Source organism: Salvelinus alpinus, chromosome 12 (assembly GCF_045679555.1).
Source record: "Salvelinus alpinus chromosome 12, SLU_Salpinus.1, whole genome shotgun sequence".
NCBI lineage: Eukaryota > Metazoa > Chordata > Actinopteri > Salmoniformes > Salmonidae > Salvelinus > Salvelinus alpinus.
This window is the reverse complement of record NC_092097.1, coordinates 6,326,484-6,337,351: the sequence shown is the minus strand read 5'-3', so window position 1 is coordinate 6,337,351 and position 10,868 is coordinate 6,326,484. Positions and strand designations below refer to the sequence as shown.

Genomic DNA, 10,868 nt, shown 5'->3' with positions numbered 1-10,868 from the left:
TCACCGTATCGGATGGTGCCAGGTTCCTCCAGAATTGATGCTTGGCATTCAGGCAAAAGGGTTCAATCTTGGTTTCATCAGACCAGAGAATCTTGTTTTTCATGGTCTGAGTCAAAGCGGGCTATCATGTGCCTTTTACTGAGGAATGGCTTCCGTCTGGCCGCTCTACCATAAAGGCCTGATTGGTGGTGTTGTAGAGATGGTTGTCCTTCTGGAAGTTTCTCCAATCTCCACAGAGGAACTCTGGAGCTCTGTCAGTGGCCATCGGGTTCTTGGTCACCTCTCTGACGAAGGCCCTTCTCCCCGGATTGCTCAGTTTGGCCGGTCGACCAGCTCTAGGAAGAGTCTTGGTGGTTACAAAATTCTTCCATTTAAGAATGATTGAGGCCACTTCTTGGGGACCTTCAATGCTGCAGACATTTTTGTTACCCTTCCCCAGATCTGTGCCTCGACACAATCCTGAACCTCATCTCGATCCCTACATCTACCAGTGTTCTTTCCCATTGGTTTGCCACACACATGGTCTATGTCAGTTTGAGGCGCTGTACACTACATGACCAGAAGTATGTAGAACACGGGCATTAATATGGAGTTGGTCCCCTCCTTTGCTGCTATAACAGCCTCCACTCTTCCAGGAAGGCTTTCTACTAGATCAGGTATTCCCAAACTGGGGTACCCCTGCCGTCGGGAGTACGCCAAATAAAAAAAGTAATTCACATTTATTAAAAAGAAAGGTGAATCTGTACTGATGGCGCAAAGGCCATAACAGGGAGACATAGTGGAGTGGTAACGCTCGTGCAAGCAGTTGCTCCCGACACCACTTGGGTACACATCCACCGAGAGGCTTTTGCTGCCAAGGGAATGCCTGGCAACGTGAAATACATTTTGGACACTACAGTGAAAATGGTTAACTTTGTTAAAGCATGGCCCCTGAACTCTCGTGTATTTTCTGCACTATGCAATGATATGGGCAGCGACCATGTAACGCTCGTTATCAAGGGGCAAAGTATTGACACTTTTTTTTTTTAATTGAGAGGCGAGCTTAAAGTTTTCTTTACCGCTTGTATGATGATGAGTTTCTCACACGACTGGTCTATCTGGGTGATGTTTTTTCCAGCCTGAATGATCTGAATCTAGGATTACAGGGACTCTCCGCAACTATATTCAATGTGCAGGACAAAATTGAGGCTATGATTAAGAAGTTGGAGCTCTTCTGTCTGCATTAACAAGGACAACACACGGGTCTTTCCATCATTGTATTCTTTTTTTGTGTGCAAATGAACTCAAGCTTTCGGACAATGTCAAATGTGATATAGCGAAGCACCTGAGTGAGTTGGGTGCGCAACTACGAAGGTACTTAACCAAAATGGATGACACAAACAACTGGATTCGTTATCCCTTTCGTGCCCTGCCTCCAGTCCACTTACCGATATCTGAACAAGAGAGACTCATCGAAATTGCAACAAGCGGTTCTGTGAAAATGTAATTTAATCAGAAGCCACTGCCAGATTTCTGGATTGGGCTGCGCTCAGAGTATCCTGCCTTGGCAAATCACGCTGTTAAGACACTGATGCCCTTTGCAACCACCTACCTATGTGAGAGTGGATTCTCAGCCCTCACTAGCATGAAAACTAAATACAGGCACAGACTGTGTGTGGAAAATGATTTAAGACTGAGACTCTCTCCAATACAACTCAACATTGCAGAGTTATGTGCATCCTTTCAAGCACACACTTCTCATTAACCTGTGGTGAGTTATTCACAATTTTCGATGAACAAATAAGGTTTTATATATAAGATGGTTAAATATTATTATTATTTGTGCCCTGGTCCTGTAAGAGCTGTTTGTCACTTCCCACGAGCCGGGTTGTGACAAACTCACACTCATTCTTATGTTTAATACATATATCATATAGTGTGTGTGTGGCAGGCTTACAATGATGGCAAAAAACAACTAGAGTCAATTAGAGTGCACTGACCTTGGTGCTAGAGGGGGTACACAGCTGGAGGTTGAATGTTTGAAGGGGTACAGGACTATAAAAACGTTTGGGAACCACTGCACTAGATGTTAGAACATAGCTTTGGGGACTTGCGTCCATTCAGCCTCGAGCATTAGTGAGGTCGAGCACTGATGTTGGGCGATTAGGGTTGGCTCGCAGTCGGCGTTCCAGTTCATCCCAAAGGTGTTCGATGGAGTTGAGGTAAGGGCTCTGTGCAGGCCAGTCAAGTTCTTCCACGGCAATCTCGATAAACAATTTCTGTATGGACCTCGCTTTGTTCCCGACAAACAGTTATTGTGCTGACATAGCTTCCAGAGGCAGTTTGGAACTCGGTAGTGAGTGTTGCAACCGAGGACAGACGATTTTTACGAGCTTCAGCACTCGGCGGTCCAGTTCTGTGAGCTCGTGTGGCCTACTACTTAACGGCTGAGCTGTTGTTGCTCCTAGATGTTTCAACCTCACAATAACAGCACTTACAGTTGACCGTGGCAACTCCAGCAGGGCAGAAATTTGACGAGCTGACTTGTTGGAAAGGTGGCATCCTATGACTGTGGCACGATGAAAGTCACTGAGCTCTTCAGTAAGGCCATTCTGCTGCCAGTGTTTGTCTGTGGAGATTGCAAGGCTGTGTGCTTGATTTTATACACCTGTCAGCAACGGTGTGGCTGAAATAGCTGAATCCACTAATTTGAAAGGGTGTCCACATACTTCTGTATATACAGTTGAAGTCAGAAGTTTACTTACACCTTAGCCAAATACATTTAAATTCAGTTTTTCACAATTCCTGACATTTAATCCTAGTAAAAAATCCCTGTTTTAGGTCAGTTAGATCACCACTTTATTTTAAGAATGTGAAATGTCAGAGTAACAGTAGAGAGAATGAATTATTTCAGCTTTTATTTCTTTCATCACATTCCCAGTGGGTCAGAAGTTTACATACACTCAATTAGTATTTGGTAGCATTGCCTTTAAATTGTTTAACTTGGGTCAAATGTTTCGTGTAGCCTTCCACAAGCTTCCCACAATAAGTTGGGTGAATTTTGGCCCATTCCTCCTGACAGAGCTGGTGTAACTGAGTCAGGTTTGTAGGCCTCCTTGCTCGCACACACTTTTTCAGTGCTGCTGACACATTTTCTATAGGATTGAGGTCAGAGCTTTGTGATGGCCACTCCAATACCTTGACTTTGTTGTCCTTAAGCCATTTTGCCACAACTTTGGCAGTATGCTTGGGGTCATTGTCCATTTGGAAGACCCATTTGCGACCAAGCTTTAACTTCCTGACTGATGTCTTGAGATGTTGCTTCAATATATCCCCATAATTTTCCTCCCTCATGATGCCATCTATTTTGTGAAGTGCACCAGTCCCTCCTGCAGCAAAGAACCCCCACAACATGATGCTGCCACCCCCCGTGCTTCACGGTTGGGATGGTGTTCTTCGGCTTGCAAGCCTCCCCTTTTTCCTCCCAACATAACGATGGTCATTATGGCCAAACAGTTCTATTTTTGTTTCATCAGACCAGTTGACATTTCTCCAAAAAGTACGATCTTTGTCCCCATGTGCAGTTGCAAACCGTACTCTGGCTTTTTTATGGCTGTTTTTGAGCAGTGGTTTCTTCCTTGCTGATCGGCCTTTCAGGTTATGTCGATGTAGGACTCGTTTTACTGTGGATATAGATACTTTTGTACCTGTTTCCTCCAGCATCTTCACAAGGTCCTTTGCTGTTGTTCTGGGATTGATTTGCACTTTTCGCACCAAAGTACGTTCATCTCTAGGAGACAGAACGCGTCTCCTTTCTGAGCGATATGACGGCTGCATGGTCCCATGGTGTTTATACTTGCGTACTATTGTTTGTATAGATGAACGTGGTACCTTCAGGCGTTTGGAAATTGCTCCCAAGGATGAACCAGACTTGTGGAGGTCTACAATTTTTTTTCTGAGGTCTTGGGTGATTTCTTTTGATTTTCCCATGATGTGGGGGGAGGGGCACCAAAGGAGCCTTCAGTTTGAAGGTAGGCCTTGAAATCATCCACAGGTACACCTCCAATTGACTCAAATGATGTCAATTAGCCTATCAGAAGCTTCTAGAGCCATGACAGAATTTTCTGGAATTTTCCGAGCTGTTTAAAGGCACAGTGAATTTAGTGTATGTAAACTTCTGACCCACTGGAATTGTGATACAGTGAATAATAAGTGAAATAATCTGTCTGTAAACAATTGTTGGAAAAATGACTTGTGTCATGCACAAAGTAGATGTCCTAACCGACTTGCCAAAACTATAGTTAAAGAAGAAATTTGTGGAGTGGTTGAAAATCGATTTTTAATGACTCCAACCTAAGTGTATGTAAACTTCCGACTTCAACTGTATAGTGTATATGTTCTGATCAGCCTCTTTTGTGTTATTCAAGCCTTGACGACTCATTCAACGAGGAGAGCTACCTCATAGAGGGTGGACCACACTCTTCTACCTCATGTAAGACAGGCACAGTCTAATGGGACTGTGTGAATGTCCCATATGAGGGTATTGATATGTTTAATAATACATATTAATACATTACACGTTTTATTGTATATAGTTGAAGAGAATGCATCATCCTTCTGTATGTGATTTACGTCCTTGCTAATTCCACTCTTGCTTTTTTTAGGGGATGCGGTTTTTCCTTCCTCACAGTCCAGAGAGGGAACATACCTAAAGTATGTGCTGCAGCTGAAGAATGTAACCTTGGCACTACCAATGCCAAAGCAGATAGATAAGTGCTGTGGAATTAAATGTCCTCCCTCTGAAAAATGATTTGTGTGTTTTTAGTGGACAGGATATGATGGGAAACCTTTTGAATCCAACCAAAAGTTTTCCTCTTCCAAATGACCGAGTATAACGTTTATTTTTTTCAATCTGGTCAGTCACACAGAAATGCTTATGGCCTGTGTCGCGGAACCACATTAAGCCTATTCCATGTTTAAAAGCCATTTCCATTGAGCATGCTTTTCCATCCAGGTGTAGGTTTAATCAGGATCTGGGGAAAATGGCCCATAAAGATACAATTCCATTGTACCACATTCTGACTCCTCCAGAGTTTCAGGAGCTGGTCCTGGATCTGCTGTTGGAAATCAGTCAGTCAGTGAAGGAGCTGGTAGGATGGGGGGGAGTTCTGTAACACTGGGATTCTACTGAGGGTTCTGGACCTGGAACAGACTTCCAGTTTGATGTGTGTAGAATCCTGGAAGACATGGCCAACCTGGAGAGAGTTCTAGAGCCTCCGGAGGTAGCTGGCCAGATGGTATGTGGATCTGCAGAGGAGCATTGAATGACAAACTGGCATCAATGAATTTACCTCGACTTAAAGTTGTAGGTGTAACTCCAATACATATTGAATAATACATTTTTTGGTCGGTTTTTTTGTATGTTTTTCAGAAACAGTTTCTGAGTAGGATCGGTGGGAACACGTTGAGGGACAATGTCACCGGAGTGATGGAGAAGTGGACACACACTGGCTAAAATACTGTTGTACTCCTGTGTAAATCTCTCTTTCTGTGACTGCTATTTGATGGGTAACAGTGTTCTCGTACTAGGCTGATAACCAATGAACTGATGAGCAACTTCAACATGAAAGGAAGAAAATGGACCAAGAAGAGTTCTCACACACTCCCTGAGCAAAATCTTTATTGGTAAGAGTACAGAGTATATGAGCAGAGTGGAGCGGTCTGAAATAACGCTTATCGCTCACTGAGCCAGCGCTCCACATTCTTTACAACCACACCGCAAAAAACGTTCCTCAAACACAGAAGAAAAAAAACGCTGCTCAAAATGTACTCCATTCATTCAAATCACCAACACCCATCTATTTTTGTGACTACCTGGACCTACCATTTGCTTTTGAAATATTGAAACCAGATGAAGGAAAAAGGAAACCGCACACTGCTCTTGATAGTATCACCGATATTTAATAAGCTTACGTATCGGCCTCACGGCCTTCGTCAGAGCTTTTGTGATTTTTAGAAATTTGCACCCTTATGTAGAACTGGCCCCACCCACATCCGTTCTACAAATCGAAGGGGGTTGGAGGCAAAGCACTCCCTCTTGCTCTTGGTCCTCATTTTTGTAAGTTACCTTGATTTTGCACCTGTATGTTTTGATCAGTTTCTTTCTCTTTCTTGATAATATCTAACGAACTTCATGACAGTAGCTAAAGCAAAGGGGCTATAGCAGCACACAAGTAGACTTCAAATGCATGCTGGGCCCGGGCATGCCCTGAGCTAGTGAAGTGAATTGAGCACTACTGGAGTTAAATTGGAGTGTACAAGGCGGCGACGATCCAGCCTTTGGGGAAACTCACTCTCGCTTCAGTCAAATTGGACACGCTCTGCTCCGCTCATATACTCTAAGAGTTACACAGCAAAAGCATGACATGTTATGTGACTGAATGAGCAGTAGTAGGCTATTATGTCTTCAATGCCTTATCTGATTATCATTTTATGTGCCAAGTTTAAGTGACATTTGTTTTCGATTGTCTTACATGTGATTAGGGTTTCAAAGGGTATATTGCTGGTAACTTTTGCAAACTTTAAAAAAAATGTAAATGTATCACATGACATCTAGTGTCCTTTTTGGGTACTTGAGCTCATGACAGGTGTCTAATTATTCTGTCCCTCAAGATTATTACAAAAATAGAATGACTAAGCAGTAAAACTTTATCCTAAATATAAACCATTAACTTGGTGAATACCGTTGGTGTTTAATAGGATTTCAACATGAAATATCCTTTGTTTTACACATTTGACTATGTCAATATGTCTTTGTTTTAAATGTTTTGGCACAAATGGTGGCAGTTGTGAAAAAATCAATAGTTGGAAGAGTTGCAGTTATTTGAAAATAATGTCATTGTTAAATAATGTTATTTATTAGGCTATTTTTTATTTATCCATATGGTCTATCTAATAGAAACTCATGGACATAGAAAGTTAAAAAATATACTATTATGTGTATATATACACAGTACCAGTCAAAAGTTGACACCTATTCTTTCCAGGGTTTTTATTTTTACTATGTTCCACATTGTAAAATAATAGTGAAGACAAAACTATGAAATAACACCAATGGAATCATGTAGTAACCAAAAAAAGTGTTGTACAAATTAAAATATGTTTTATATTTGAGATTCTTCAAAGTAGCCACCCTTTGCCTTGATGACAGCTTTGTACACACTTGGCATTCTCTCCTCTTGAGCCGGGAAATTCAATGCAAGGTGCCCCCAGGCATCACACTCAAAACACCTCCTTTGGTCTCCATCTACCTGGGGTCGGTGGAGGCGGGTCGGATCTTCCCGGGCCATCTCTCCGCGGCCCTTTGGCCCCGCTGATGGTCGGTTTAGGATATACGGCGGTGAGGGTGTCCTTCCGTCCCCTCGGATGGGTCCTCGGCCCGGCTCCCCTTCAGCAGGGCCTCGGCGTTCTGATGCGTCTCCACTGCTCCCAACTCGTCCATGCTGATGCTGCATAAACATCAACCCTGATCTGACCACGTTATCCGAATGCCCACATTCTCCACCACTTGTGGCAGACCAGGGGATTTGGTCAAGACGTTTACACAGATCAGACACAGACAAAATTGTATTAGCTCGGTTTCACGGATGTTTATTTAAAATAATAATAATAGGTCCTCCAGAATATCGTCTACTGGGCTCGGGTCTTGCTGTATCCTGTGGGGAACAAAACCGACCGCCCTCGTTTATCTCTTATACTGAGCACGACTATACAGAAGTAATCTCTCTTCCCCAGTACCCACCCCCATGTGCTGCCCTTCTGTCAGCTTTGTGGTACTCGTCCAGCTGGTGAGCAATCAGCCCCTTGATTACTCACCAACCACAATCAGCCCCAATTAGTCCTGGCGGGAGAGCCCTTCGAGACCTGGCACATCCTGCAGAGGGATCCATCGCCGCGTGATGTAGACTCCATCTGTCACCAGGCCTCGACGAGTCTCCCCCTGGTGGCCAACCTGCGGTACGCCACAATCCCTAATCCCTAACTAGTGTTCTCTCCTCTCCGAACCTCTGCCTATATTCCAGACTTCATCATGATCACCCACCCATATGCCACTGAGTCTGCTGTCATGCACCTGATGGCCAACATACTGAATACGCCCCGGACAGACGTGGAGGGGGATGCCTACAAAAAAGTTGTAGGTATTATTTATTCCCTGCGGTAGTAGAATATTAATTAATTGGTAATGCCAGAGAAGTCGGTGTTTTGGAGGATATATGGGCAGGGGTTTGTCTCGTGCCAGCAAACCGTGCCAATATATCCTCAACACCGAGGGCATTATCACTTTTATTCAACGGGTTACCAACATATCAAATATTGATTTACATATTTTAATTAAAAATGTTATTTTGATAAATTTATTCATACTATTTCATCCTTCCACAAGATATAGTCCCAACATAAATATAGGGTTGCTACCCAAGTAGGCTGGTCTTTCGTTCTATTGGTTCGGTTGCCAGAGACGCGACCCAGTCGTTCATTCTAAATGTTCCATTGCCATACTGACTGGCAACGTTCTTATCGCTTGCTAGCTAGCAAACTACGGCTAACTTACAGTCACGTCAAACATTGCAGACAGAATAACAGCAAAATAGGTGCATTTGTGTTTAAGCTGTTTTTAGCTACATTTATTTACATCCATCCATAACAATGAGCTAATGATACGCAGTTTTGCCTGGCATAGAAAATGTGCTTTCTCGTCAGGACACTGTTGTTCAGAGGAGCTAGCCAACAACAGAACTAACACAATCACTTCAAACTGAAGCTGGAAAGACAGCAAACTAGCTGAATTTCGTTTTACCTGTTTTCTATTCACATTTCTTTGTATACAGTATATCCATAAACATTATGCCAGCTGATTCATGATTTAGACTGGCTGAGAAAAGCTGCCTGCTTGTCTGTCTCGTCTCGACTCCCAAGTTCATTACTATGGGACAGCTGGCGACCGAATTTCAATATTGAAAAAATGTTGCAAATGTCAGAGAGACAGACAGCAAGGTTTATACAACTCTTTTCTGTTGAAAATCAAATTCTAGTCTAAAAGAAATGGGAGATAATGTCTAGGTGGTTTTTATAGTGGAGATCAAGTTTATAAATTGCCTGGCTGGGCTGATGAGACAGTGGATTGCGCTGAGAGATCGAACAGAGTAAATAGGCATATCACCGTCATAGCTTTAGCCGTTGGTAACTTGTGGAAGACTCAAGGTTGCCAAAGGTGCTTCAACAAAGTACTGAGTAAAGGGTCTGAATACTTATGTAAATGTGATATTTCAGTTTTTTATTTTTAATACATTTGCAAAAATTTCTGAATCTGTTTTTGCTTTGTCATTATGGGATATTGTGTGTAGATTGATGAGGATATATTTTTAAATCAATTTTTAGAAAGAGGCTGTAACGTAACAAAATGTGGAAAAAGTCAAGGGGTCTAAATACTTTTCCCGAATGCGCTATAGATTGCATTATTTTAAGTCTGGTTATGACCCCTACATAAGAGTGTCAAAACCTACCACACAAGACAAAACATTCCATTACACCATAGCCTACTTGTCAACAGTATGTTTAGGTTATTTAAAACATATTAAATTGTCATTGTAATTGTGCACACGTGGATTTCAGACATGCACCTACCTCAATGCTCTGTTTCTGATGACTGGGATGAATGCAGGAGCAGATTTCAGGAACAGCACAAGACTCCCTCTTTGTGACTGATGACTGACATAAGGGCATGTACGTGATAGGCTTATCTGGCTTGTATGATTATGATGTTTATAATGCTTCTTGACAGTGTCATAAAGTGTATTTTCTACAAGTTATTTAAAATATGATGAAAAGAACATGCCTGTAAAGGCTTCGTTACAACAACAAAGGACTTAAGAAACAAACTTTAAAACGAAAGGAAAGTTCTTGGCAGGGAAACAACACATTTGAATAAATGTGGGTTTTGACACTTATGTAGGGGTCATAAGCAGCAATAAAATGCAAAATATGTCACAACAGGTGTAAATATGAGTCATGACAGTGTTATGACCATATTATGACAGGTTATGTCAGCTGTTCTTACATATTATGACATGTTTATGACCATGTCATAACATGTTATGACGCTGGGTGTCAAGTAAAGTGTTACCGAAAAATCTGATTTTGGAACCAGTCCTATTGGACTCCTATGGGATTATATCCCAATACAAGAATCCAATAGAAAAACCCTATCAGATTTTGGAACCAATCTTATAGGATAAAATCGTGTAGGATAGGTCCAATAGGATTCTATCTTATAGTATAAAACCCAAGAGGATAGGTTCCCAAAATCTGATAGGATTTTATTTTGGATTATAATATAATTTTTTAAATTGGAATTCTATAGGAATTTTTGACTAGGGAGAATGCATAACATTTACATTTACATTTAAGTCATCTAGCAGACGCTCTTATCCAGAGCGACTTACAAATTGGTGCATTCACCTTATGATATCCAGTGGAACAACCACTTTACAATAGTGCATCTAACTCTTTTAAGGGGGGGGGGGGGTTAGAAGGATTACTTTATCCTATCCTAGGTATTCCTTAAAGAGGTGGGGTTTCAGGTGTCTCCGGAAGGTGGTGATTGACTCCGCTGACCTGGCGTCGTGAGGGAGTTTGTTCCACCATTGGGGTGCCAGAGCAGCGAACAGTTTTGACTGGGCTGAGCGGGAACTGTACTTCCTCAGAGGTAGGGAGGCGAGCAGGCCAGAGGTGGATGAACGCAGTGCCCTTGTTAAGAGCATAAGAGGAAATGGGAGTCACGTGGAATGACTCATGACTGCAGGTGTGGCAGTAATACGGTCACAGCAACA

The 10,868-nt window shown here is 42.3% G+C and overlaps 1 long non-coding RNA gene across 2 annotated transcripts; it reads left to right on the top strand.

Annotated features, from left to right (window-relative positions):
* Positions 1-467: 467 nt before the first annotated feature.
* LOC139535398 (uncharacterized) lies at positions 468-7,382 on the top strand. Of its 2 annotated transcripts, none has more exons than XR_011667120.1 (4): positions 468-1,750; positions 4,407-4,519; positions 4,644-5,276; positions 5,411-7,382. It is a non-coding gene; the product is annotated as an uncharacterized lncRNA (long non-coding RNA). The 2 variants fall into 2 exon arrangements; XR_011667121.1 differs by having other exon boundaries at positions 4,407-4,471; positions 5,411-7,381.
* Positions 7,383-10,868: the final 3,486 nt, after the last annotated feature.